Here is a 24,564-nt window from a genome sequence, read left to right as displayed (position 1 = left end):
GAGGAAAGCAAAAGGCCGTGCTTGTTCCTGCTTGATTTGGAGTACACTTCTAACAATGTGGACGGATGAATGGGTGCGTGTGTCATCGCCGCTGACATACTAAATGAAGGGTATCAAAGCGTGGAGGTTTGGCATGGGAAGGAGGGAGACGAGAAGAAAGATGCCTAGGGAGAAGCGTGGAAGAGAAACAAAAAGAGAAGCGAAAGACGTTGAAGAGAAGAGAATTGAGCCATGAGGGGAAAAAAGGCTCATCCGAGAGGCTCCAGCAAAAAAAATGTCTATTATGTGTTTTAAAGGGGACTCTTAGTTCCCCGTCTTCCCCATGTTTATTCATCACCGTGTGTGTGTGTGTGTGTGTGTGTGTGTGTGTGTGTGTGTGTGTGCGTGTGTGTGTGCGTGGAGGTCGGTCGGCCTCCGGCTAATTGGGATCCCAACCTTCTTCACAGGACTGAGAGGGCTCTCACCTCGGTGCTTTGACACCTTTAGAAGGAGACAGGTGACGATGAGTTGCTTCCCACCCAAGAAGAAGAAGAAGAAGAAGAAGAAGAAGAAGAAGAGGAAGGGCGGAGGCAGGATGAGGGTGCACCCCAGGGCGAGCTTTGGCGCCGTGACTCAGGTTCGTCTCTGTGTTTTTGTGTGGATGTTGGTTTGCCTCTGTCTCAATATATGTGAGTGTGTGTGTGTGTGTGTGTCTGTACATGTGTAAGCCTGCACACTGTGAATGCAGGGAGGTGTGTGTGCGTGTATGTGTGCGCGTGCGTGTGTGTGTCCGACAGCGTTGCTCATTCCAGGGATTCAGCAGGGTGTGTAACAGGGTGTGACCACAGCAAGAAACAGTGACAAACTGTTTCAAATATATGAAACTGTGGATTCCTGAAATACACGAAACATCTTGATGCACCTTTAAATAGTTTACATATGTTTGGGACGCACATTATTACTATTATTACGATTTGAAACCTACAAAAACAGGAGGAACCTCACATAAACACATTTGTATTCAGAGGGAACATGAATCTTACAACTGAGTAAAAACAAGATTTTCTTTTGCAGCCAGAAGCGAGCCCCGCCCCCTAAAGCATCCCCTGCTTTATGATCTGTTTGTCTCTAAATGGACCTGTCAATCAGCAGGTAAGCCCCGCCCCCTAAAGCATCACCTGCTTTATGATCTGTTTGTCTCTAAATGGACCATAATGTACTAAATGAACATCATGCTGAGTTGAAGAAGACTTGAAACAATCAAGGTCATAAACTCATGTTTCCAATATTTACCGAGATAATAAATCAAATGTGAAGGTAATTTCCCCAGACTTCCATGCAATCACCTCATTATGCAACCATATTATATATTGAGTCTTATTAATAAGCGGATTGACACGGGGACTAAGGTATTACTCGATCTGAATGCGTTGACGTGACAACATGAATAATATATTGCATCAACACTATTGGATTTAGTATTAAATTTCATTCTCATAAGAAAAGGATTTTTTGAAAAGTCCTGTTGCATCATCAATGACAGAAGACAGACAATATTAAAAGATTTACCTCAAGCTGGAGACCATTTAGAGATTACATCTATCAGCATTTGGTTGGCGTTAGACTGGTGTTCGTTTTGAGTCGCTGGGTGTGACCCGAAATCCACTCGGGGCCGGTTTGAGCCCCGCCGACGCCATCGTCGCCAGCCAGCTGATTTCATACAACATCAGAGGCCAGGAGTCGGATGGCAACGGATGGGGGGAGATGGAGATAAACAGCTGTCTCCCTGGCAACGATTAGCTTAACAGCATGACGAGGTAATCTATTGTATTTAAAACAATAAGACCCAATACATATTTATATAAAAAAGTATGATTAACACATAAAAGTGTATCATAATGTGTTTGTTATTGTAAGTAACTAAAGCTTCAAAATAAATTAAAGTGAAAAAAAAAATACAATTTTGGCTTCTAAAATGAAATGAAAGTGTAAAGTATCATAAAATGGAAATGCTGAAGTAAAATTACTTGTAGTAAATTTACTAATTTACATTCCCCTACTTTGCTCAATTTAAGTTTACAAGAGTAGATAAAGACACTGTGGTGATTCCTGGACTTCATCGTTTTGCATGGCAGGTAAGGTAATTCAATTAGCGCATGGAATACACCAAACAGCTGATACCATCAGTGTGGCTGATGCCGGAGGGTTAAAGGTAACAAAATATTCCACCAGAGACAAAAAGTAAACATTTCATCATGATATGATGTCATAGATCAACTATCGTTGTGGGTAAACAACAGCTGTTTTAAATGCAAACAACAACTGCTTGTGATCAAACAGCGGGTGTGCGCTTTGATGATCTCGGCCGGCGCTCACTGTTTACGGCCTCGTACCACGATGGGAAGAATGCGATTGGCATGAAAGCGGTGTCGGGTTTAACTCCACATGGACATGATGAGAGGCAACCAAAACCTTAATGAGCTTCATATGGATCCGAAGCTGTTAAAACTGGCACCTACATATTCATATAGTATCCTCGGCTGTAAGCGACATCAGTACGTTGTGGCGTTTCAGGCTGTTTGAGGGGCGCGGTCAAAAAAAAGCACCAGCGCATGGAAAATGTTTTACCATGCAGCATCTAAGGCACTGCATCACATTTTCTCCACTGAAATGGCACCCTAAAGGGCACCTTATCATGTTTTCTCCACTGGTAGGGAACCATAGAGGGCACTTTGTCATGTTTTCTCCACTGGTAGGGCATCTTAGAGGGCACTTTATCATGTTTTCTCCACTGGTAGGGCATTTTAGAGGGCACTTTATCATGTTTTCTCCACTGGTAGGGAATCTTAGAGGGCACTTTATCAGGTTTTCTCCACTGGTAGGGCATTTTAGAGGGCACTTTATCATGTTTTCTCCACTGGTACGGCGTCTTAGAGGGCACTTTATCATGTTTTCTCCACTGGTAGGGAATCTTAGAGGGCACTTTATCATGTTTTCTCCACTGGTAGGGCATCTTAGAGAGCACTTTATCATGTTTTCTCCACTGGTGGGGCATCTTAGAGGGCACTTTATCATGTTTTCTCCACTAGTAGGGTGTCTTTAAGGGCACTATGTCATGTTTTCTCCACTGGTACGGCATCTTAGAGAGCACTTTATCAAAGTACTTGAAATAATATTTTCAGTTATTTTAATGAAGGCAGAACTCATGAAGAGCACAGACTGATGATACAAGCTATACGCTTCATTGTACTTCATTGTACATGCAGTATTCTTGTTCTGTGTCACACAAGAACAACAATACGTGGAAATTTGGACAAGTAACACATAAAAAGGAACACCAGCGTATCACACAGAGGAGAAAGAAGAAAAAATTGTAGCAAAACTCAGCTTCTTCCGCTGTGTTAAAACAAATCCATCCTCGTGGGGTAAAGAAGACTAACAAGGCATAACATCTCGGCCCGGCTTTGCCCTGATGCCACATAAGTCGTGACCTGTGGACTCACTGATCCTCAGACATCCTGAGATGTGTCGGGATGCCTCACACAAACCGCCACGACGACGCACACTGGCAGCAAAAAACAGGGCGGAATAAAGTGCCTCCTCGGGAAATATCCCCCAATGGTATATTTATGTGAATACATATTTTTGGAAACCACTGCAAAATACATTAAATTCTTCATTTGTAGTTATACAAGCTGACATACTGCGCCATAGCAATAGAGCGTAAGGGTTTTGTATGCAAAGAGGTTGAAGGTAATAAACATGCAAACATTGCATTTACTTAAACCTGCATTAATTGATATTTTTGGCCACTTGGGGGCAGCAGAAACAAACTTAACACCACGCTGATATATTATCACCTTATGAAGTTATGATGAACTTGTGGCTTATTAGTGAATGCAGTGAGAAAGAGCAACAATAGCTATTTTTCTTTAGTAAATGATCTGAATACTTCTTCCACCACCGTCCATACAATGGGTCATACTTAAAAAAATAAAATGATGTAACTCAACAGTTTCTTCCATTGCTTCCTCCAACATTGAAACGTCAGCACCTCAGAAAACAATCATAGCTATCCCTAAAACCCCCTGCTCTTGCATACATGTGTCAGTCAGTCATCTCAGCCCTGTCAGACAGACAGACAGACAGACAGACAGACAGACAGACAGACAGACAGCAGATTGGAGTAACAAAACGTCCCTTAAAGAGAAACTCCACCCAAGGAGATGGACAGGTGGAGCCAACCCGGTGGTCTCGAGCCAAGACGGAGGCTGAACCAAGACTTTGGTCTGTGGGCGGAAACTGTGTTTCTGGATACATATGTAAACATATGCCTGCGTGTGTGTGTGTGTGTGTGTATGTATGTATATGTGTGTGTATGTATATGTGTGTATATTTTAACACAAGGTTGAGACTGTGTGTGTCTTGTTTCGCCTTTTTCTTCTACTTGCTCAGGCCACACATGTACGCCTTTGTGTGTTTGGGGTGTCAGGGTCCTGATGCTTTAAGCCTTTTCCCTTTATACCTTAAGGAAGACGGGGCCTGAGGCCACACACACACACGCACACACAGTCCACAGAGTGTGTGTGAAGAGCTCAGACAGCAGGCCTGGGTGTCATCTTTTCCTCATCTGAGTTCAAAGTGCAGCAGAACAATGAGGCTCAATTAGGAGCTTACAGAGGGATCTATTGCTGTCGGGTTAACAGACACCGACGGAGGAGGACACGCACAATCTTTGTGTGTGCGTGTGCTTCTGTCCGTCTTTCCTTTGAGGGGGGACACCCCTACTGAAGAGAGTAAAAATAAATACATTTACTTATGGATATCACCATGAAACGTCCCCACCTATAATAAGACAATCATTTTTTGTGTCTTAGAAGTTTTCATGAAAAGGTATTTTTTTAAATATGGAAATATGTGCCAATTAGCATAATTTCCAGAAAAGTTATTGTTTCAGTGTTTTGACAGTCGATGTTTTTTTCTTTCCCTCTATATTCCCATAAAAGCCAGAAAATACTGTCAATAGCAATCCGCAAAAAATGTTTTTTTGTAATGTTTTGAGGAATAAAATGTTCCAGAAATCCGGCTTTGCCTGAAAAAACCTTCAGAATATAGAAAGGAATGAAATGAAAGTTAAGATTTCAGGCTCGGAGTCTCAGAAAAAACGAATATAGAGAAAACAGCCTTAAATATAAATATGGATTACTATTTTTGTACGATAAGCTTCCTTAAATTTCATGTTTAAATATGCATAGGCATCTAATGGTAACTATTTGGTGAATTTAGAGAAATCTACATACGCAAACCTAAAACAAAGTAATAAAATAAACAGCTAAATGTGTGTTTGTAATGTTTTTTTTCCACTTGTAAGGAAAGAAGAAGTGTGATGGAAACAAAATATCCCAGAGTGCATGTTTTCGTCTGCGGTGTCTGCCGTCAATGTCTCCTCTGTCTGTATTTTTATGTCTCTTTGTGTTCCTGCTTTCTATTAGTTACTAAAAGAACACTGTTTAAAAAAAGGAAATGACGACTTTTAGAGGAGACTAGAGTTAATGGAAGTGTTGTAATCTTGCAGAGTGGCAACTTCAGTCGACTGATTCCCATTAAGATGATCACTTTATGCACACAGTATATTTTCTGAAGGATGTAATAAATGTGGAGGAAAGCAATGGAAAGCAGACCTGAAGTGAAGGTAAAGGTACAAAGTTTAGATGTCGCAAATGAGAGTGACATTGAGATCGGACAAGAAAAACGTGACAATTCAAACAACATATATGAGAAAACAACAACCACTATATTATTTTTTTCTAATTGTTGTTTTGTATTATTGATACATCTCTATCTCAACAAATTAAACAATAGTCTAGTAAATTAAGTCTCAAAAATGAAGAAGAAAAATCAATGACATTTCTAAAGCCCATGGTGACATCATCTAATTGGCAGTTTTTCTTTCTACCAACAGTTAAAAACCGCAAAATATTCAGTTTACAGCGAGAAAAAAATGTAAAAACCTCACAACTGAGAAGCTGGAGCCAGTAAGTATTTGGTTTTATGTGGAAAAATACCATTTCAGTAATAACTATACGGCTATACAGTCAAATATACACATCTCTTCCTCCCTCCACCCTTTAAGCATATTGTCCATGGTGTCCCCTCTGTCTGCGTCCCAGTCATTGTGTGCATCCAGTGTAACTGGAGACCAGTCTAGACTGGCTGGCTACTGGCTCTAATCCTCAGAAACATGCAGCTGAATCAATCTGAAACCAGAGAGCTGCCTGCCGTCGCCCCTGTTAGCAGCCTGACACTCATTCATTAGAACAAACATACAAATAACAAGACGTACACCAACAGACGGGAGCTGCTTCGCTGCTCTCATACCAGTCTCGTGTGTTGCTGGTTAAATATTAAATATTAAACCAAAAAGGATCCGTCAGCATGTTTAACAGAGGAGAAAACACCCTCAATGATATTTGATCAACGTTAAATTTGACGACTTTTCTTAAAGTGACCCTGACATTTAAAAAAAGTGAAGCATGCTTAGTTTGTTAAACAATTCTGTTGTTGTTTTTCCCCAGAGTGAAAATATTCACATATTTCATGGTAAACAACAGGTTGTTTCATCATGCAAAAGAGATTTGGGGTTTAAAATTCAATTGATGCTGATTATACACCGGATATTGTTTAACATGAATGCACTTAGTTTTGCATGTTAGGATAATAATAATTTGCTAAATAGCACTGAACACAAAGTACAGTTTGCAAGTGATAAAGCAGAGTATATGATTGTAATAAATGCATATTGTACATTTATGTTTGTTGACTTGCCTCTTGAGGAAATGTATATTTAATTCCCCCTGGCAGATTCCAAGGGCTTTTATTGTGAAAGGTAAGAACAGAAGAGGTAAAGTGTACACGCTGCCTAACTAACCCTCGTCAATGTGGTATCAATATGCAAATGATCCCAAATCATTAAAGTAAATAAAGTACTTTGTGACCGTTTGTGTTGTGATGCTCTTATTAAAATTAAATATAATATTTTCACACCATATTTTCCTTCAGCCCAATGCATGATGACATATAGTGCTCGGTTCGCGACCTTCGTCTCTCACAGCTGCGTCTACGTGAAAACGGTCTGAAACATAACCGGAGCAGATGATAAAAGTATGTTTTCTGCCGCTTCAAAGCAGCGCCCACTTTTTGCACGCATTCATGAAACGTGATCAAGGCCGAGGAATGTGGAGGAAAAAAACATTTTAAATCGAACTGATCGAAAGACGATGGTGATGAGCGGGAACATGTGGTGCGGAGGCCACAGGTGACCAGAGACTTGGACAGACCTCAGATCATCTTTACGTCCACGTTCTGGCTCATTCTCCAACGTGACACTGAGGGATGATGGGAAGAGAGCAGGGCAGGATGGGATGACGATCGGACACGGTGAAGTGACTCTCCATCTCCAGCCGTGTCACACGCATGTCGTTTGTCTTGAGGGTTTCTCTCGTTCTCGGGGTCGAGTCTCCGTCTGAAGACGAGTCTGTTACTGAGGAAGATCATTAGTCTGTAACCAAACACCTGGACCACGGACCCGCTGGCCTATAGAGAGAGACTACTGTACGACATAGGAGACGCAGTCCTTCTCTGGAATAGACATACTTAGATAGAAAAGAAAAGAAAAGTTGTGTTTTTCAAAATAAAAGACGACTTAAGAAGTTTCAACCCACAAAAGTGGGTTAGGATTTATCACAATATAGTTGAAACGTTAATCCAGTTATATCACTGTAATAGTGTGACTCCTGGTTGTTACATTTATATGCAACTAATTTAACAAAAGGACATACCGTAAATCCTCTAATATAGGCCTGTATTCTATTACCGGCCGGTCTCTAATGGAGGCCGGTGCTATTATTAGAACCAACGTTTTTCTGGGCAGGCCTCAACATTATGCTTGTGATAGTAACATGCAAGTACCACAGGGGCGCAATATTTGCTAACGAATCCAAGCCACAGCTACGGCAGGGCTCTCAAGTTTTAACTTAGTTCAGCGTGAGATTTTGGCTGAGGGTACGTGTCCACAGGCAGCTTATTTCCTTGCTTCCCATCGTCTATATTAGAGGATTTACGGTAGTAAGGTTTAATCCGCCAAAAAATGTGGTTTTGGGTTCAAATGAAACCGAAACAAAACAAAAAATAACTTCAGGTTTGTTTCAAAGGACATATTTTTATGTGTTTGGAGACTATTATGAGAAAACTCCACATGGGACCTTTAAGTTCTTTAATTCTTTGCCCTGAGTGATTCCACCGATCAATTCAAATCTATCCGCTGAGACGACTGCATTAGATAAAACCCTCCTCCCACAGGACACATCATGGCCTCAGAGGATTGAGTTGTGTTTACACGATGACACCCCCCCCCCCCTTCCTCTCGTGTCGGCCGGCCATCGCTGCCTGTTTGAGCTGAGGACAGCTTGTTTTTCCACTGTACATCCCCCCCGCCAGCGCAGATGAAAGCTCCGGGGTCACTCGTGTATATTTGAGTGGGGGGCCGACCACTCAGAGCCGCTCCAGATAAAACAACACCGTCTTCCTCCCCGCTCCACCTCCTCCAGCCCTCCCATCCATCCACTCGTCCCTTTATCACTTCCTCCAAAGCCCCTTGTCCTCCCATCGCGGGTCACTTCAACTCAAGTAAGGATCATGGAGGTGAGCGACGACTTCAGAGGATTTATAATTAAGGATGAAAATCAGCAACTATCAATCATTTTCAGTATTTGTTTGTTACGCTTCCTGTGTAACCTGCAAAAAGGTGTGGCAGCAGTGGACAGAACTATCTATCCGTCTGTCTGATACTGTCGCTGTGAGAGCTCGTAACTATAACACACACACAGACACACACAATATACAGCAGAGGTCCGGGTCAAGTGCTGTATTTGAAACAAACACTTCAGCTGAGAAGAACAGACTGATAAGAGCTGAATGAAGCTCAGTCAGACTTTATCGGTGTGTGTGTGTGTGTGTGTGTGTGTGTGTGTGTGTGTGTATGTGTGTGTGTGTGTGTGTGTGTGTGTGTGTGTGTGTGTGTGTGTGTGTGTGTGTGTGTATTTTTGAGGGCATATTTGCACTTTTGAGTTTGATCTCTTTTGTTCCTTCCAGGAAAAGAAAGCCTTCACTGAGCTGTATTCACTGTGAATAGCAAACAACACATCGGCTGGTTTACTACAGCAGTACAAACAATAATAACTATCATTCGTGTGCAAGCATTTAGACATAAACCAAAACAGTGGATTCATCCGGCGAGGGATCATGAATGTCTGAACCAAATGTCATGCCAATAGTTGTTGAGACATTTCAGTCAAAACCACAAATGCCAACATGCTGGTTTCGCGACAGGAAATGTCTCCAAAGTCAGTAGGATACATCATCTGGGAACCATGAATGTAAAAATGTCCCATCAATCCATCTAATAGTTGAGATATTTCAATCCGGAACAAAGATCGCCTAAGAATATTAAATGACTGCTCTTTAAAGTTGTAATGCTTCTAAATCCACACCAATTCAACCAACTAATATGTTTCCAGATTGTGCTTTGCAAAATGAAAAAAAAAATCAAAATAATGAATCCAAAACGCACCCGATGTAACCAGAGATCAGTCAAAGACCAACAGGAAGAAAGAGTGTGAGGGACCAAAGAGAGAGAAATCTAGACTCGATTAATCCAATCAGGGTCCCCCATAATCACGCACCCGATCCATCTCGTTTTTTGGAAAATTGCAGCGTTTGTAATTAATGCTCAATTAAACCTGACATGGTTGGATGTGGTCGCCCCAAATCCCCTGTAAGGTAACAGATTAGTCCGCACAGCTGGTCCACATCGGCTGCTCCGAGGTGCCTCTAGAGTTACCTCGTTAAGGTGCATTCCCCTCAATGATCGCATTTATGAGATTTGTTCCATCCTCCTCGGCCGAGAGAGAGAGAGGGAGAGAGAGAGAGAGAGAGAGAGAGAGAGAGAGAGAGAGAGAGAGAGAGACGGGTGGGGAAGCTTAAAAGACAGGCTGTGGTAACTTCACCATTTGATTACACCGGAGTAATCACTGACACTTGGTCAGCATCACACACACACACACACACACACACACACACACACACACACACACACACACACACACACACACACACACACACACACACACACACACACACACACACACACACACACACACACACACACACACACACACAGAGAGAGAGAGAGAGAGAGAGAGAGAGAGAGAGGAGGGAAGAATCTGAGGAATCCGTCTGCAGATGTTTTCGTCCGAGTGTGTATTAACGTCTTATTAACAACACGTGCGTTGGTTTGAGGAGGGACGTCTAATTTTCTAAACGATGAAATGCAGCGATGGAAGTCTGGTGTTTACCCCCCCCCCCCCCCCCCCCCCACACACACACACACACACACACACACATCTTTCTCTAGCTCTTTAAAGAAACACTGAATCTTCTTTTCGCTGACTTGTGGTTTTAAAACCTCACCTCGCTGACGTAGAAGTGTACTACAGTATGAGTAAGTGCACGGTCACCATGGTTACAGGTGAGACATCATGGAGATGTAAAACAGAAACTTTCAACCACAGAGGGCAGTGACACACTGACTTCCAGTGATAATCCACAGAGCTTGTTGTGAGGGGTTTCATGGGTTGGGATTTCTGGAAAGAGTTGAGTTTTAAAAAAAAGAATTAGCGCATTGAGCACCAATAGGGGAACGCCATATATAGTCCCATTGTATAGAAGAGAAGACCAATATCTCTTAGGCCAAATCTTCACAATTAGATCATTAAACAGCACTGAAAGTAAGGGGGATTTGATTCTGGGGTGAACTGTCCCTTTAAGAGGAAAAATATAATTAAATATACATAAACATCTTGCAGCAATCGCATGTATGGTTATAAATATTAGTAACATTAACACGTTACTTATTGTATAATAAAAAGTATGCAGTAATAAATCCTAATGTTTTAAAAGTTTCACAACCTAAGAACCCTTTAACCCATTCACTGTTTGAGAGCATCTATAATTAATTACATAATCATTCATTACAACCCATCAGCCTTTGCTGTTAGCAATGACCCAAAATAGGATAGACCTGCATTCATCGTCTCTGAGGACATTCCAGCGTGGCGTTTAATACGCATACCTGCGTGCGCCGTGTTTGCCGAGGGCCTTGGGTGTTGACTCCTGGTGAATGGTTACCTTCCCGCCGTTGTGTTGCGACAGGATCCGCAGCGGCCTGATCACGATGCCGCGTGCTTATCAGAAAAAAAAACATCAGGACGAACGCCTCGGACCGCCGATCCGGACACCGAGTCGGCGGTGATCACCCCGGCTGTGTGGAGAGGTTACATTTGCTGGTTATTGATCGGTTTAATCACCTCTAGTCCAGGGAGGAGGTCTTTAATCATTGATCATGATAAACGTTTCTATTTGTAGAGTGTGTGTGTGTGTGTGTGTGTGTGTGTGTGTGTGTGTGTGTGTGTGTGTGTGTGTGTGTGTGTGTGTGTGTGTGTGTGTGTGTGATGCCGTGTTGGCAGCCGGTGATGTTTTCTCTCATCGCGGCGTGGCAAACCTGCTCTCGTGTTTGGACGGCGATGAAGTTCAGTGCGTTCGCTTGTCATGAGAGATTCAACAAACCCTGCATTCTCTAAAACAACAATCCCACACTCTTCCTGCTGAGCAGCACTTCCTGCTCTACCTGCATGTAATGAAGTAAAAATGTCCGCTGGCAACGTATTATTCCTCCTACAATATACTGTATATACACACATGCGTAACAACGGAAGCATTGGCGAAGGTCAGGGGAGGGTCACGACCTCGGGAAGAGGAAATTAAAATGTTTGCAGAGACGTGTTTAGTTGGAAACATTAAATGAAAAATCCCAGTGATTCCTCAACCAAAAAACTTTTGCTTATTAAACCGGATCAATAATAATGTGTAGTGCAGCCTATAGTGTATAATGATGTATCTATACAATGCTAAGCCATTAAAATAATACTTTTTGACAGATTCATATATTTATAGGAAATATTGTAATTCTATGTTGGCATTTCTACATCACAATTTCACTTTAACACATGAACTAACATTTATATTTACTTATAAGATGTTGTATTAATGTTAATGTGTATTTTTGGACATAATTTGCGTATTGGAATCAAATCAATTCATTTCGGGGACTCCCTGTTGTAACTCTTAGGACACCATAGGGGGGTTGGTTGGTTGGTTGGTTGGTTAAAGGTTTGGTGACTTCTATAATAAGAAACCTTTGGCTGTATTAACTCTGGGTACTGAACAGGAACGCTGAGACCTTGTGGAAGATCTCTGCCCTAAATGAAGAGGTCAATTAGCTGACATGTTGTTGTTGTGGTGACACCATCACATCAGCAGCTTCTGTACGAACATCGTGTTCACAAACCCCCGAGGAGCGACATTGTCTCAATATTTCGCGGGTGCATCACAGCCTTTTACGGGAAGGTTAGCGGGGTGAAAGTCGGGTCAGAGGAGGCTGTCTGTCAGCCAAACCGCTGCCCACCCATCCTGCCCAAGGTGTTAACACGCCGCTGACACGGGTGACATGTTAGCGTGACATGTTAGCGTCAGAGGGAGACACGGCTCCGGGGCTTCCGGCTGCAAAAGGTCTGAAAACTTAAAGAGCTGGAGCTATGTGCCATTGTTCTGAGTGTGTGTGTGTGTGTGTGTGTGTGTGTGTGTGTGTGTGTGTGTGTGTGTGTGTGTGTGTGTGTGTGTGTGTGTGTGTGTGTGTCTATACTGTGCATAAGTGGAAAAAAATGTAAGCAACGTCTTCCCACCTGACCGAAAGAAACACAGTGATTCTTTGAGCTAAATGCTAACGTTGCGATGCTAACATTCTCATGATGATGATGCTAACATGCTAATATTAAGCAGCTGTAACGTTTAAGATCACTAGCTTATTTTAGCCTGTTAGCATGTTTACATTTTCTTATTAGAGCAAAGCGCAAGGTTCAAGAGTGACCATTAGTGAAACTGCATGGGAACATTTTGGGGGATTTTGACCTGATGGTGGCGCTATATGGAAAACAAAGGGTGACCAAAGGAATTACAATGAATGCTACATTTAAGGGAAAGTCATGACATGGTTGAGATATTTGATTGAGAAAGTATTTTAGACAGCTGAATTTGGAAAGACAATGCTGTGAAATGCAAAATTGAGAATCACTTGTGAAGGAGATAAAGATGCCGAGCAGCTAATTACCTATTTTATTCATTATTTATTCATTTTTTTACATTTAAAACATTTTTAGAATTGAAATGATTTGTCGTGAAAGTTACAACTCCAACTAATAATAAAAACAGTCGGGTCCAAACTTCAGCAGGAGGTATCTGAACAGTTTGATGACCAGCCAGCCGCTCCAAGATAACAAAGTGAACAGAGAGGAAAATGCACTTCAGGTGTTTATCTGATTGTAATATGGATTTCCTTCCACAGAGAATCGTGTTTAATTAAGAATATACAATTCCAATTTGGAACCTCAGTATCATTTCTGCATAGAGAAGCCTTTTAGGCGGCCATATTTAAATGACACGTCACAGTGTTGTGTAATGCCGAGGCTTCCCACCGCTGTCACTGTCTGAGAGGATGGATTTGTGAGTTACATGTTTTCCAGAGACTTAGTGAGGGCGGGAATGTTGTCCTTATCTGATCTGCATGTTAACATGGAGGAAACCATCCACTGTCAGCTTGTGTAAACCAGGCGTGGAGCGCAGGGCGAGAGGAAGTGTCAACTCGCGTCGCAGGATGGCTTAAAAGTGTTTGGTATTCACGCTAAAAGGTTTCGAGCCAAAGATGTCTTCATTTGGCAGCGGGAGGACGGCGTTCATTTAAAGTGTTTGACTTTATCTCCATGGTAACGGTCTGAGGAGGCTTCTTTTTTCTATTTAAGACACATTTCATAGTTGATGAAATAAAGTGGATAATATTAGGGAGAGGATTGAGGGGAAGACAAAATGAACCAAAAATGTACATATAAATGAAATAAAAACAACGTATGAATGATTGAAGAGGAGTTTGAAATGCATCAGAAAAAAATTACTTATTATTATTTAAAAAAAATGTATATACGTCCCCCATACCGTTATGTCCTTCTTATTTATTAACATTGTATTTTCCTTGTATATGTTTATGTATTTATATGTGCTATTGTATGTATTTAATATGTTTTTAATACGTTTTTTTCTGTTGTTTTTTTTTTAATGTAAGGTTACCTTGGGTGTTTGAAAGGTGCCAACAAATAAAATGTTTTATTCTTATTATTTTTATAAATTAGTATAATTATTAATAATATAAATAAAAACAGCAATAATCATTCTTAATATTATATATTTATTTAAAAATGAATACATTATAAATAAATAATCACACTAACTTCTGTTTTTTCTTCGTCATCTAGTAAACTTTGGACAAAATAAATTGAAGACGTCATCTTCAGCTTCTTTTTTTATTTATTGACAAAATGCTCAATATTCTCTGGATAATGACAGTTATAACAGTTAGTTGGTAACTCTGGACTGAAGGTCAGGAGATAAAGAAAAAAGGGGCTGATATCTGCTGGCTGGCTACTTGCAGGTAAAGTAAAGCCCAACATGTCTGAGCTTGAGCACAAATCCTTTTTATTCTCCCTTTTCAGATGAAGATTGCATCATCGGGCAATCTCATTGTTCAGTTAATAGCTGGAAAGTACCGGAAAAAATGACAGCTCGGGATCAATGTGTGTCTGATGATCGCTCACTCAAATCTCCATGATTCATTGAAGCTGCTATTTTGTTTATTTGACATTGGAGGACTTAAACATGACCACAAAAAGCCAAATATAACATTTATCTTCCCTGTGGTCCTCCATGTGTAGATAGCAGAGAATTCTGCTATCTACACAAGACTGAACTGATATATCAGTTCCTGAGGTTTCTTATCCAATGCTTATGTAAGTGTTAGTTGCACATTAATAGATAAAAAGAGGACTCAAGGCGAGGTCCCAAATTCAACAACCACTGTAACAATTTGTCAGGTCAGGTTCTGCCTCCAAGACAAGGGAGGAGGAGGAGGAGGGTGTGAAGCCTGGCCTCCTCCCTCCTCATCCCTCGTTAGTTAGGAATTTGTTTACTCTCCGTCTAGAGACGTGACCTGTAATGGACCACGAAGCCCTCCGGTCAACACGGGATTACCCAAGAGCCTTTCCTCAGGGCGAGGAGCCCTCACGCTCACACACAGTCTTCACACTGGGGCGATAGGACGCCTAAAGCCCCGCTGATAACACCCAGTACTAATGGCAATTAGCCCATTAGATCCTTGTTAATGCCCAATGACTTGGAGATAGTTTGGGTGAATGAATCTGGGAGGCTTCGGGTGGACGTGGCCTATCTCTCTTTGCCTCTTTGTCCCCGTCTGTCTCCTCCGGAGGAGATAGGAGTCGCTGTTCAAACAATCGGCAAATGACCCATTTCCTCATAGTTTGTCAAGCAGCAATGTTAGGAAGTCGGTTAATGAGTGCTTTGAAATTTATGACGGCCGAAGGAAAGCGTGAAATAAAGCAGCCACGGGCAAAAGGAGGAGTCTGAAAATGAATTAAAGTTCCTTAAACTGTGTTTTTTTTTAAGCAGGCGCAGTTGTGGGTAAATCAGAATTAAACTGGGATTAAGGCTAATTGTAAATTAGCAGGAGCAGACTCTTGATTTACAGAACACACAGCCACAGAAAAATAACAAACATAATAGAATAATTACTGAGAATTAAAGCAACACAGCAGCAGCAACACTGCGGTCAGCAGGGCTCTGACGGCCAACTTGCCAGCTCTTCATTTTCAATTGCCATTTTTTTTATTCAATCACCATTTAGCACACAAACACACACACACACACACACACTGCTGAACACCAGGAGCCAGCTGAGTAGCTCACCTAAGTACCTCCAGCTCAAGTGGTGATCTTTAAATTGTGTTGCCGTGTGCACCTCGGGCTCCATTAGAGGACTTTGCGTTAATCCTGCAGGGATTCTGCCGCCCCCCCCTCGCCCCCCGGGCCTCCATGTGTGTGTGTGTGAGAGAGAGAGAGAGAGAGAGAGAGAGAGAGAGAGAGAGAGCGAGAGAGATAGGACGGCTCAGAGATGGTATGAAGGCTTGGAGGGAAGCCCAAAACGCTGCTAAAATAACTCACCGGCCTTTTTCTTTTTTCTTCATCCTTGGCATCCCTCCTGTGAGCAAAGACAACACACACATACCTGTTTGATGAATGGGAGTTTCTGCCTGGTTTACTCTGCAGAGAAAACGCCTTGGAGTGACTCATTCTGCATACAACAACAAAAAAAGAGAAGAAACACAGCATGTTAATGTGGAATTGGGGATAGTTTCGTGTTCGCTGCCAGAAATGCATCAAAAGTCCGTGCAGCTCTTTAAAAGGCCGAGCTGCCGTCACTTTCTTTTGTTTTAATTCCAGCTGTAAAAATGTTTTTGCAGAAACAAACTCAGGAACAGCCTTGTGTTGGATTCGTCCAGCTGATGAAGGATAACAGAAGTGAGAGGCTTTCGTGTTGCTCCCCCTCGGTCATAACTTTGACGGCTAACAGTACACCTCTGGATCAGCGCCGCTTGCTTAATTGCAGCCTACAGTAACGATAGAGTTCGGGCCCAAATTGAGAGCTATAAACTTTTAATTCATTTAACGTGTCATGTTAAACCGAACCAAATCACCAAAAGACTGCTTTCTCGCTGCTAAAGCTTACTGGCTTTTCTTTTTAAAAGGTTTATGTGATCAACCAAAACAGGGACTTTCTTTTAAAGGGCCATTGCACAGATTCCTCTACAACAACCAACCAAAAAAAGAGCGATATTAAAGAGAAACTGCCTGGGATACAGTAAAGAGGCTTAATGCTCTACTTTTTATAGAAGCAGAGCATCACTGCATTAAAAAAAGTAACTTTCCTCGAAATAATATGAAATAATCATACATTTTAATTAAATTAAATAAGCTAAACCACCTAAAATACTTCTTGATTACCAGAAGGGTCTTTTTCAGACAGTTATATTATAATATAGATGTATATCCTATTTTAATATTATTACTGATGCATGAACGGCAGCATTTTCATTCTGCAGCTGGTTGAACGTCTTAATATACGGTTTAACCTGTAACGATGCACCATATTTTATAGGTTTTATTAATAAAATCCTAAAGTAGCGGAATGAAAAGAGTCAATGTTCAACGAAATGTTCAACGTGAAGTACAACAACTTCAAGTACAGTCACTAAATCACTGATGGAACCATTATTAGAGTGTTTTTCAGATGGCGGTCGGCCTCCGAGTAGACGTGAAGGTCAACTTTGTGATCCGTATAGAAAAGGTGGAGCCGGCGGGCGGATCCCATTGGACAACGGCGTGACGGTGAGGAAATGACGGGTGGTACGGTGGCGCAAAGTCAACTTCTTTAGGGAGTTTCCCTTTAAAACGCAGTCCTGTGTGGAAAAACAAGCTGGGTCTAAAACAAAGAGTAAACAGAGAATCCAGATGAATAGGTGGCCTTGCGTGTCTGTTTGGCAGGGCGAGGAGTGGCGAGTGAAACGCAACGGAAATATGTTGCCTGACGGTTTTTTTCTCTCCACTGTGGACAAAGTTTGCCGTCGCTTCGTGCCAAGCGGCGGTCATGTATCGCATCGAAGCGGCGCACGCTTGTCCAAAAACACTCTCAGATTTGATCCGGCATTCAAGTGAAGCCGCTTTCAAACAGAAACGGTTAAATACTCCAAAAAAGAAGACGTTTTGTGTAAATCCTATTGATTTGAGAGGAAATGCAAGGTAGCTCCTTTCCTCGCACGGTGGCCATTTCCAACACTTCAAGTTGTGATCGGCTCGCTGAAATGAAAACCAACGCTGAGCGAAGGGAAAAATGGTTTTGGAAACAAAGTCAACAGAGTGTGTGTGTGTGTGTGTGTGTGTGTGTGTGTGTGTGTGTGTGTGTGTGTGTGTGTGTGTGTGTGTGTGTGTGTGTGTGTGTGTGTGTTGGGTGCCGCTCTGTTTATTAAAGGACTCGGCTGTTGTCAAAAAGACAGATTGTCGCTCTTTGTCAACACGATTTTCACGTAATGACCCCCTTCATTATTTATTTGGTTGCTGCCATAGTTACAGTCGGAGAAGCATGATTTATGGGGTTTCGTCAGGTTGCTCTGACAAACGGCATTCTCTCCGATGACACATGCAACAGTTGCACCCGGGACTCGGTTGCGCCGCACGAGAATCCAGGCGTGAAACGCACTAAGGCAACAAACGGCGAAGCAGGCCGCTTTGAAGTGCTTTTCATCGGGAGATTATCGACGGGAGGAGGCCAACAAAAAATCGCCTTGAAATTTCCCCTCAGTGTATTTTTGACAGAAACAGAATGACAGAAATGTGACCCGAAACGAGAGGCGGACTTGTTTGATTTTAGTTTTTTTAGTAACATTAACTATTAACTGGATTCTTCCTGAACTGCTGCCAAATCTTGATCTGGAAAAAGAACATTCTTCTATACTTTTTGGGGATCATTTTTATGGAGTTGAAAACTCTTCAAACGCAGACTTCTAACACTGGCGTTCTCATTTTTTTTATTTTATGCCATGAAGCTTTAAAATTCCATCAAAGCAAAAAAGATGCAACTCATCAAACCGCGATGAGTTTATGTCGCATCGCATGCAACCAGAATAAACACAAAAAGCAGAACGTCCGTGCATCGCTGAAGTTACACTTCAGGAGTTCAAAGGTCAAGGCCTCTGGGTCTGAGACCATGCTGTCATATCTCCACGCAGGTATTCTGGTGTCGGGTCAGATGTGACGCGCTGCGTCGCGGTGCTTCATCACGGCGCTGCGAGGCAGAGACGTTTGGTTTGAGCAGAAAACTCAGAGAGCGCTTTGATGTGAGCCTAATACGGCTTGTAAAAAGGGGGATCCTGCACTTTGAAGTGCTGCCTGACACTGTCCAGACACACACACACACACACACACACACACGTATGTGTGTGTAGTACTTGGGCTGTAGTAGGTCTGTGTCTGTCATCCTGGAGTTATAAAAAGTGATGTAAACAATGAGAGAGGTCTGGAGAGAGAGAGAGAGAGAGAGAGAGAGAGAGAGAGAGAGAGAGAGAGAGAGAGAGAGAGGGCTGTCATAGAGCAGAACATTATTTGAAAAAGGGCATCTTCTCACGTTTTGTTTTTATTCATTTAAACCCTTACTTTTTGCAGTGTGCATCATTTGCTGTTGTTCTTTAATGAACAAACAAACCAAATTTGACACAAAATTTAACCTAATTTCCAAAAACGCTTTATTTTAGGGTCCACTAGTAATACGTTTTATCAAATATTCTATCCTTTATTCATGTAAGAACACTGTTGAACACACAGTTGTACCCTGTGGGACACCATGGACCTACTTTACACCGTAATCAGAAACACTGATTATACCAAATATGAATCTTATTAGAAAACAAATCCAAATACACAATTAGACAACATCTAACACGAACACATCTAATGAGAAATCAAATGCAATGATCGGATCCACAATATACAACAGTTTGAAACTATTCCTTATTATTAATAATACCATATTTAATGCTACCAACACGGGCCAATGATAGCTTAATTAGGCAACACCTAATATATCCTTTCACTCCCTTATAGGATCATGTGTTGCTCATTAGAAGAATAAAATTCAAAGTCAAAAAATTAAAATGAATGTGTTTTCTTTCACTTCAGTTCTATGAATATTCAATATACAATCAAACGGATGATAACAATGGAGAAAACACGCTGCAATTATGGCATTTATGTTTGTGTTACGTATTCATTTCACTTTATTTGCGTGAATTCCAGACATCTGCATGTTTTGTGTTCTGGACTGAAAATGCAGTTCAGAACTTGGATCCTATTTTGGCAGCTTTGGTCATCATTCAGCAGAATAACATCTTCATAACGTTATATTGTCGCTAAAAAAGAATTACGATGCATTAAAATGCATTTTGAACATCCGACAGTTTGCAGAGTGACTTCCTAGTCCGACTTACTGTACTGACTGTACTTATGATGAGGGATTATAAAGTGATTCATGTCCACAACCTGTCATTGTCCCATTGGTTTTTATTTATGAATGATGACCAAAATAATATAATATTTTAGTTTTTTTAAGATCGCATTACATTGCATTTCACTTGTTATGTTGTTGGCTGTCTGAAAAGTATTTCAACTGCAATAAGACACTGCAAAGATCTTTGGATAATATATATTTATATATATATATATATATATATATATATATATATATATATATATATATATACATATATACATATATATTCTACACATGTAACATATATGATATATGATGGTCTAAAAAGTACTTCTTGATGCCTTAAACCAGCACTAGTTTGTTATTTTACTGCTCAAATATGTGTTAAATACACCGGGGGATCCTTTCACTGAGTAATCAGCTCAAACAAAGATAAAGAGCAGTTACGACGGACGTAAAAACCCCAAAGACCTTTAGATAACACATTAAAATGGGAGTGACTCGGCCTCTGCTCCGCGTCTTCGCCGCAGGTTAGTGTGTAGAAAAACAGGCAGTACATCACGGCATAGACAGATATAACAATCCGGGAAAAACTCAATGTGAAGAATAAGGGGAGAATAAAAACATCAGCTTTTCGGCAAACTTTTTTTTCCTGCAGACATGGGGAGTTGGTGGTTTTGCTGTGGTGAATATAAGGCCGGGGGGGCTGGAGTGTATAGATCACGGTGCTAGTGAGGAGGAGGTCAGGGCCAGTGCATCTAACTCTTCTACTGATTGTTATGAAGGGCCATGTGTCACCATCCATCCGACCACTTTATAACTCTTGGCCGTTCCCTGCGCCTCTCCTGCAAAAGGCCCTAATGCATTCTCTTTGACCCCGCCGGTGTAAATCAAATATCTGGCCTCAGATCTCGTCGAGCTGCATGGTGCAGTGTGTGTGTGTGTGTGTGTGTGTGTGTGTGTGTGTGTGTGTGTGTGAAAGAGAGAGAGAGAGCATGGTTTGAAGCTATGTGGGCCTGAGAGAGTAAAAGACAATAGTGTGAAAGAATATAAGTCAAAGAGAAAAATGATGAAATCTGGGTTCCTTTCAGAAATGCAAAAATCAATCAGGAATCAACAGTTTAACCTCTAACAATGTTTCTTTTTTTTTGTTTTTTTTTGGCCACGTAAACATTTAGGCTGATATGTTGAACATTCGACTGTTTACACATCCAACAGTTAGAGAAACATCGATTGCGTTCATGGTTTTATCTCCCGTTTTGGTCTCCACCAACTACTGAGGGAAATATCTGTCTCTTTAGTTGCTAAATGCTTCGTACGTTCCTGCAAAACACTGTGATCTAGTTCTTTAAGGGAGGGGTTGGATGTGTCAAACAAACACAGGACTTTAACCCAGCAGACTGCTGTTCGTGTCCCGTGTGAAACCACAAAGTAAAAGTTGACATCTATTTCTATGAGTGTTCAGCAACGACGCACCTCCCCAACGTCTAATTGAACCCGGGGTCAGCATGAGCGACGAAGCCACCACAGCACTTCAAGAAACTCCAACTTCACCCACCAATGAGATTAAAGGAAGAAGAGCCCACACCATGTGACTGACACATGATGTCATTGTCTGACAAGCGGCGAAACGCCGCAAACAAATGTGCAGCTGCAAAATTAGAAGGCGAGCATCTCCACCGCAAGTTGTCTCTTCTTGTCAAATAAAACTCCAGTTTCGGTCCAAATCAGACATCTGGCCACGTCAAACTCTGTGACGGGCTTTTAATGTGGCCAAACAGCAATTTTTTGCATTTTATTTTATTAACCAATCACCATCAAATCATATTCACAAATGCACAGCTCAGACAAATTGGTTCTTGATGGGAAAAAGAAAGAAATTGAACCTTTTTACAGAATCCTTCCTCAATTACGTCTCATTAAGGAAACAACTCACAAACTCTGACATGTTCATTCTGCCTTTAACATTGACGTGCACTGAATCAGCATGCTTGGATCCTGGTGTACCACTGCTCTGTATCTTGGGTGTGTCTTACAATAACTCCCAGTCGATTGAAACACTCCTGGACAAACATGCACACAAAGCCTTCCAACTGAAACATCACACAGGATTTACCCCCTAAAAACAGGAAGGCAAGCAGGGAACCCATCACAACAACAACACCGATAATAAGCGGGATAAGTGTATTAGTAATGATAATAAAAAACTCTCATGTGTGGATGGTTTCCATATCATTATGCCTGTGATTGCCAGAGACTCTGCTCTCGACATTCCCGGCATTCCCATGCAGCTCTTGACCCCTGACAGCCTTAAATTATTAACATTCCCATATGGCCTTAAACCCCCTGATCGTTGCTCGCAGCTACATTTCTCATGTGTTTTTTATATTACCACAAGAATTGACACAGCAGATAATAATAATATTATATATTATATATATATATATATATAATATTATTATTATCTGCTGTGTATATATATATATATATATATATATATATATATATATATATATATATATATATATATATATATAATATATATATATATATATATATATATATAAAAATTCACCAATGGGTGTGTGTGTTTCCTGTTTATCTGTCCTGAAAATATCACCATCATGTAGTAAATTTGACTTTTTGAAAGCCTGCAGTGTAAATTAATCCTCCATGCTGTGCTGGTTTGTGAGTGAGGGCCTCAGGCCAACAGGGGGCAGTAGTTTGCCTGTTTCTGCTGTAAAAAAAAAAAAACTGACTGGACTGACTTCGTGCTTTTATATCTGACAGCACAGAGCCGTCTACACAATGGGCTATGAACGAGCCCCCATTCATCACGGTTAATCAGCGGGCAAACCCATTAACTGTCAGGCGTGAGACGAGTCTGTCTTCGTAAGAATGACGGACTGCTCCGCTGTTCAGATGCATCGGGCGGCTTCACGAGAAAAACGTCAGAAACATACGGTTCACGCTTTATTGTGGAAGCTTCTGCAGGAAAAACTAGAAATCCCACCTCATATCTGAGCTCAGTGATGGAGAAGTCCCATTTACTTGTTTACTGTACTTAAAGGAGCAGTGTGATGTCACAGATGGTGACCGACTCAAACTTGTACTGCAACGTTTGGTTTGTCCGTTCTGGGCTGCTGTAGAAAAATGGCGGCCTGCTCCATGATGAGGATCTGCTCCATATGAAGATACAAAGGGCTTCTAAGCTATTTCAAAAAACATAATTAATAATATGAAATACGATACGCGGCTCCTTTAAGTCGATAGATAGATAGATAGATAGATAGATAGATAGATAGATAGATAGATAGATAGATAGATAGATAGATAGATAGATAGATAGATAGATAGATAGATAGATAGATAGATAGATAGATAGATAGATAGATTTATTTGTTAAGGATTAATTGGATGATATGGTGTGTTCATACTTGATGGGTGTTGTAAAGACAGTACATTATGTCGTGTAAACATGTGATGCAGTCCAACATGATCTCAGTCAACAGGCCGCTGATAACAGTTTAGAAGGGAAGTCGAATGCAAACATCTCCAGTCGAGTTTGAAAGGACGTCTGAGTGACCAACCCTCAAACCCTCAAAGTCTTCCTCAAACAAAAGTAAACCTCCCTTTTTTTCTCCTCTTCTCCCCCTTTCTCTTTTCTTTTCTCCTCACTTTTTTCCTCCCCCCTCCATAACAAACACCACATAATGATTTTGGGTATCTGGTAGATCAAGCGGTGTTTTGCCGGCAGCTGTGTGGTGGTGTGCAGGGCTGCCAAACCAAACACAGGGGGGCTCCGGGAGTCACCTCTGGCCAAACATACACCTAATCCTGCCAGCAGCGGCCAGATCGCAACTCTTCAATGCGCAAGACAGTTTAAAAATAACGGGGGAGGGACAAAGGTCAAATCTACAGAGGGATTTAAGGCCTTATCATTATCACGGAACAGCAGAGCAGCCTGAGAAAGTGCCTCTGTGTCTACCAGAGGACGGGAGGCTCTGCATGAGTAACAGATAGAGACACACAGTAGACGTCACACTTCAACGTTTTCCAAGCAGCCGAGGGGAATTTTACCCCGTGAGACAAAAACCACACTTAATATTTCTAGATATGATCCAGCGACCTAAAAGGGCCCTATGGGGAAGAGTGGGATTTTTATGTGTTTCAAAAAAAGTATATTAACTGGCATTTATAGGGTTAAAATTATGAAAATGAACTCACATTTGATATACATGATGAGAACAGGAGTAAATGACCATGTTCAATATTTTTAGATATGGTCCAGTGACCTAAAGGGGAGTTAAGAGGAAGAGTGTGATTTTTTAAAAGGTCCAATCTGCAGCAGTTTTTGTATTTTCACATACATTACTACCCCGTCACCTATTGGAAATTAACAAACTATTCTGTCGCTGTATTCACAATCATAAATTAAGTGCATCAAAACAACCATAATAAACTAGATTTCG

At 41.3% G+C, this 24,564-nt stretch overlaps 1 protein-coding gene across 1 annotated transcript in view; it reads right to left on the bottom strand.

Annotated features, from left to right (window-relative positions):
* Positions 1–12,197: 12,197 nt before the first annotated feature.
* The window catches only part of cUnh5orf24 (chromosome Un C5orf24 homolog), a 113,851-nt gene continuing 101,484 nt past the window's right edge, over positions 12,198–24,564 (bottom strand). Inside the window, exon 3 of the mRNA XM_084029367.1 lies at positions 12,198–12,207. The gene's annotated coding sequence lies outside the window, so the exon portion shown is untranslated. The remainder of the gene's footprint in view (positions 12,208–24,564) is intronic.

The sequence above is a fragment of the Eutrigla gurnardus genome (genome assembly GCF_963514095.1).
Source record: "Eutrigla gurnardus genome assembly, chromosome: 15".
Classification (NCBI taxonomy): domain Eukaryota; kingdom Metazoa; phylum Chordata; class Actinopteri; order Perciformes; family Triglidae; genus Eutrigla; species Eutrigla gurnardus.
Note: the sequence above shows the minus strand (reverse complement) of the source record. Positions and strands in the feature narration are given on the sequence as shown.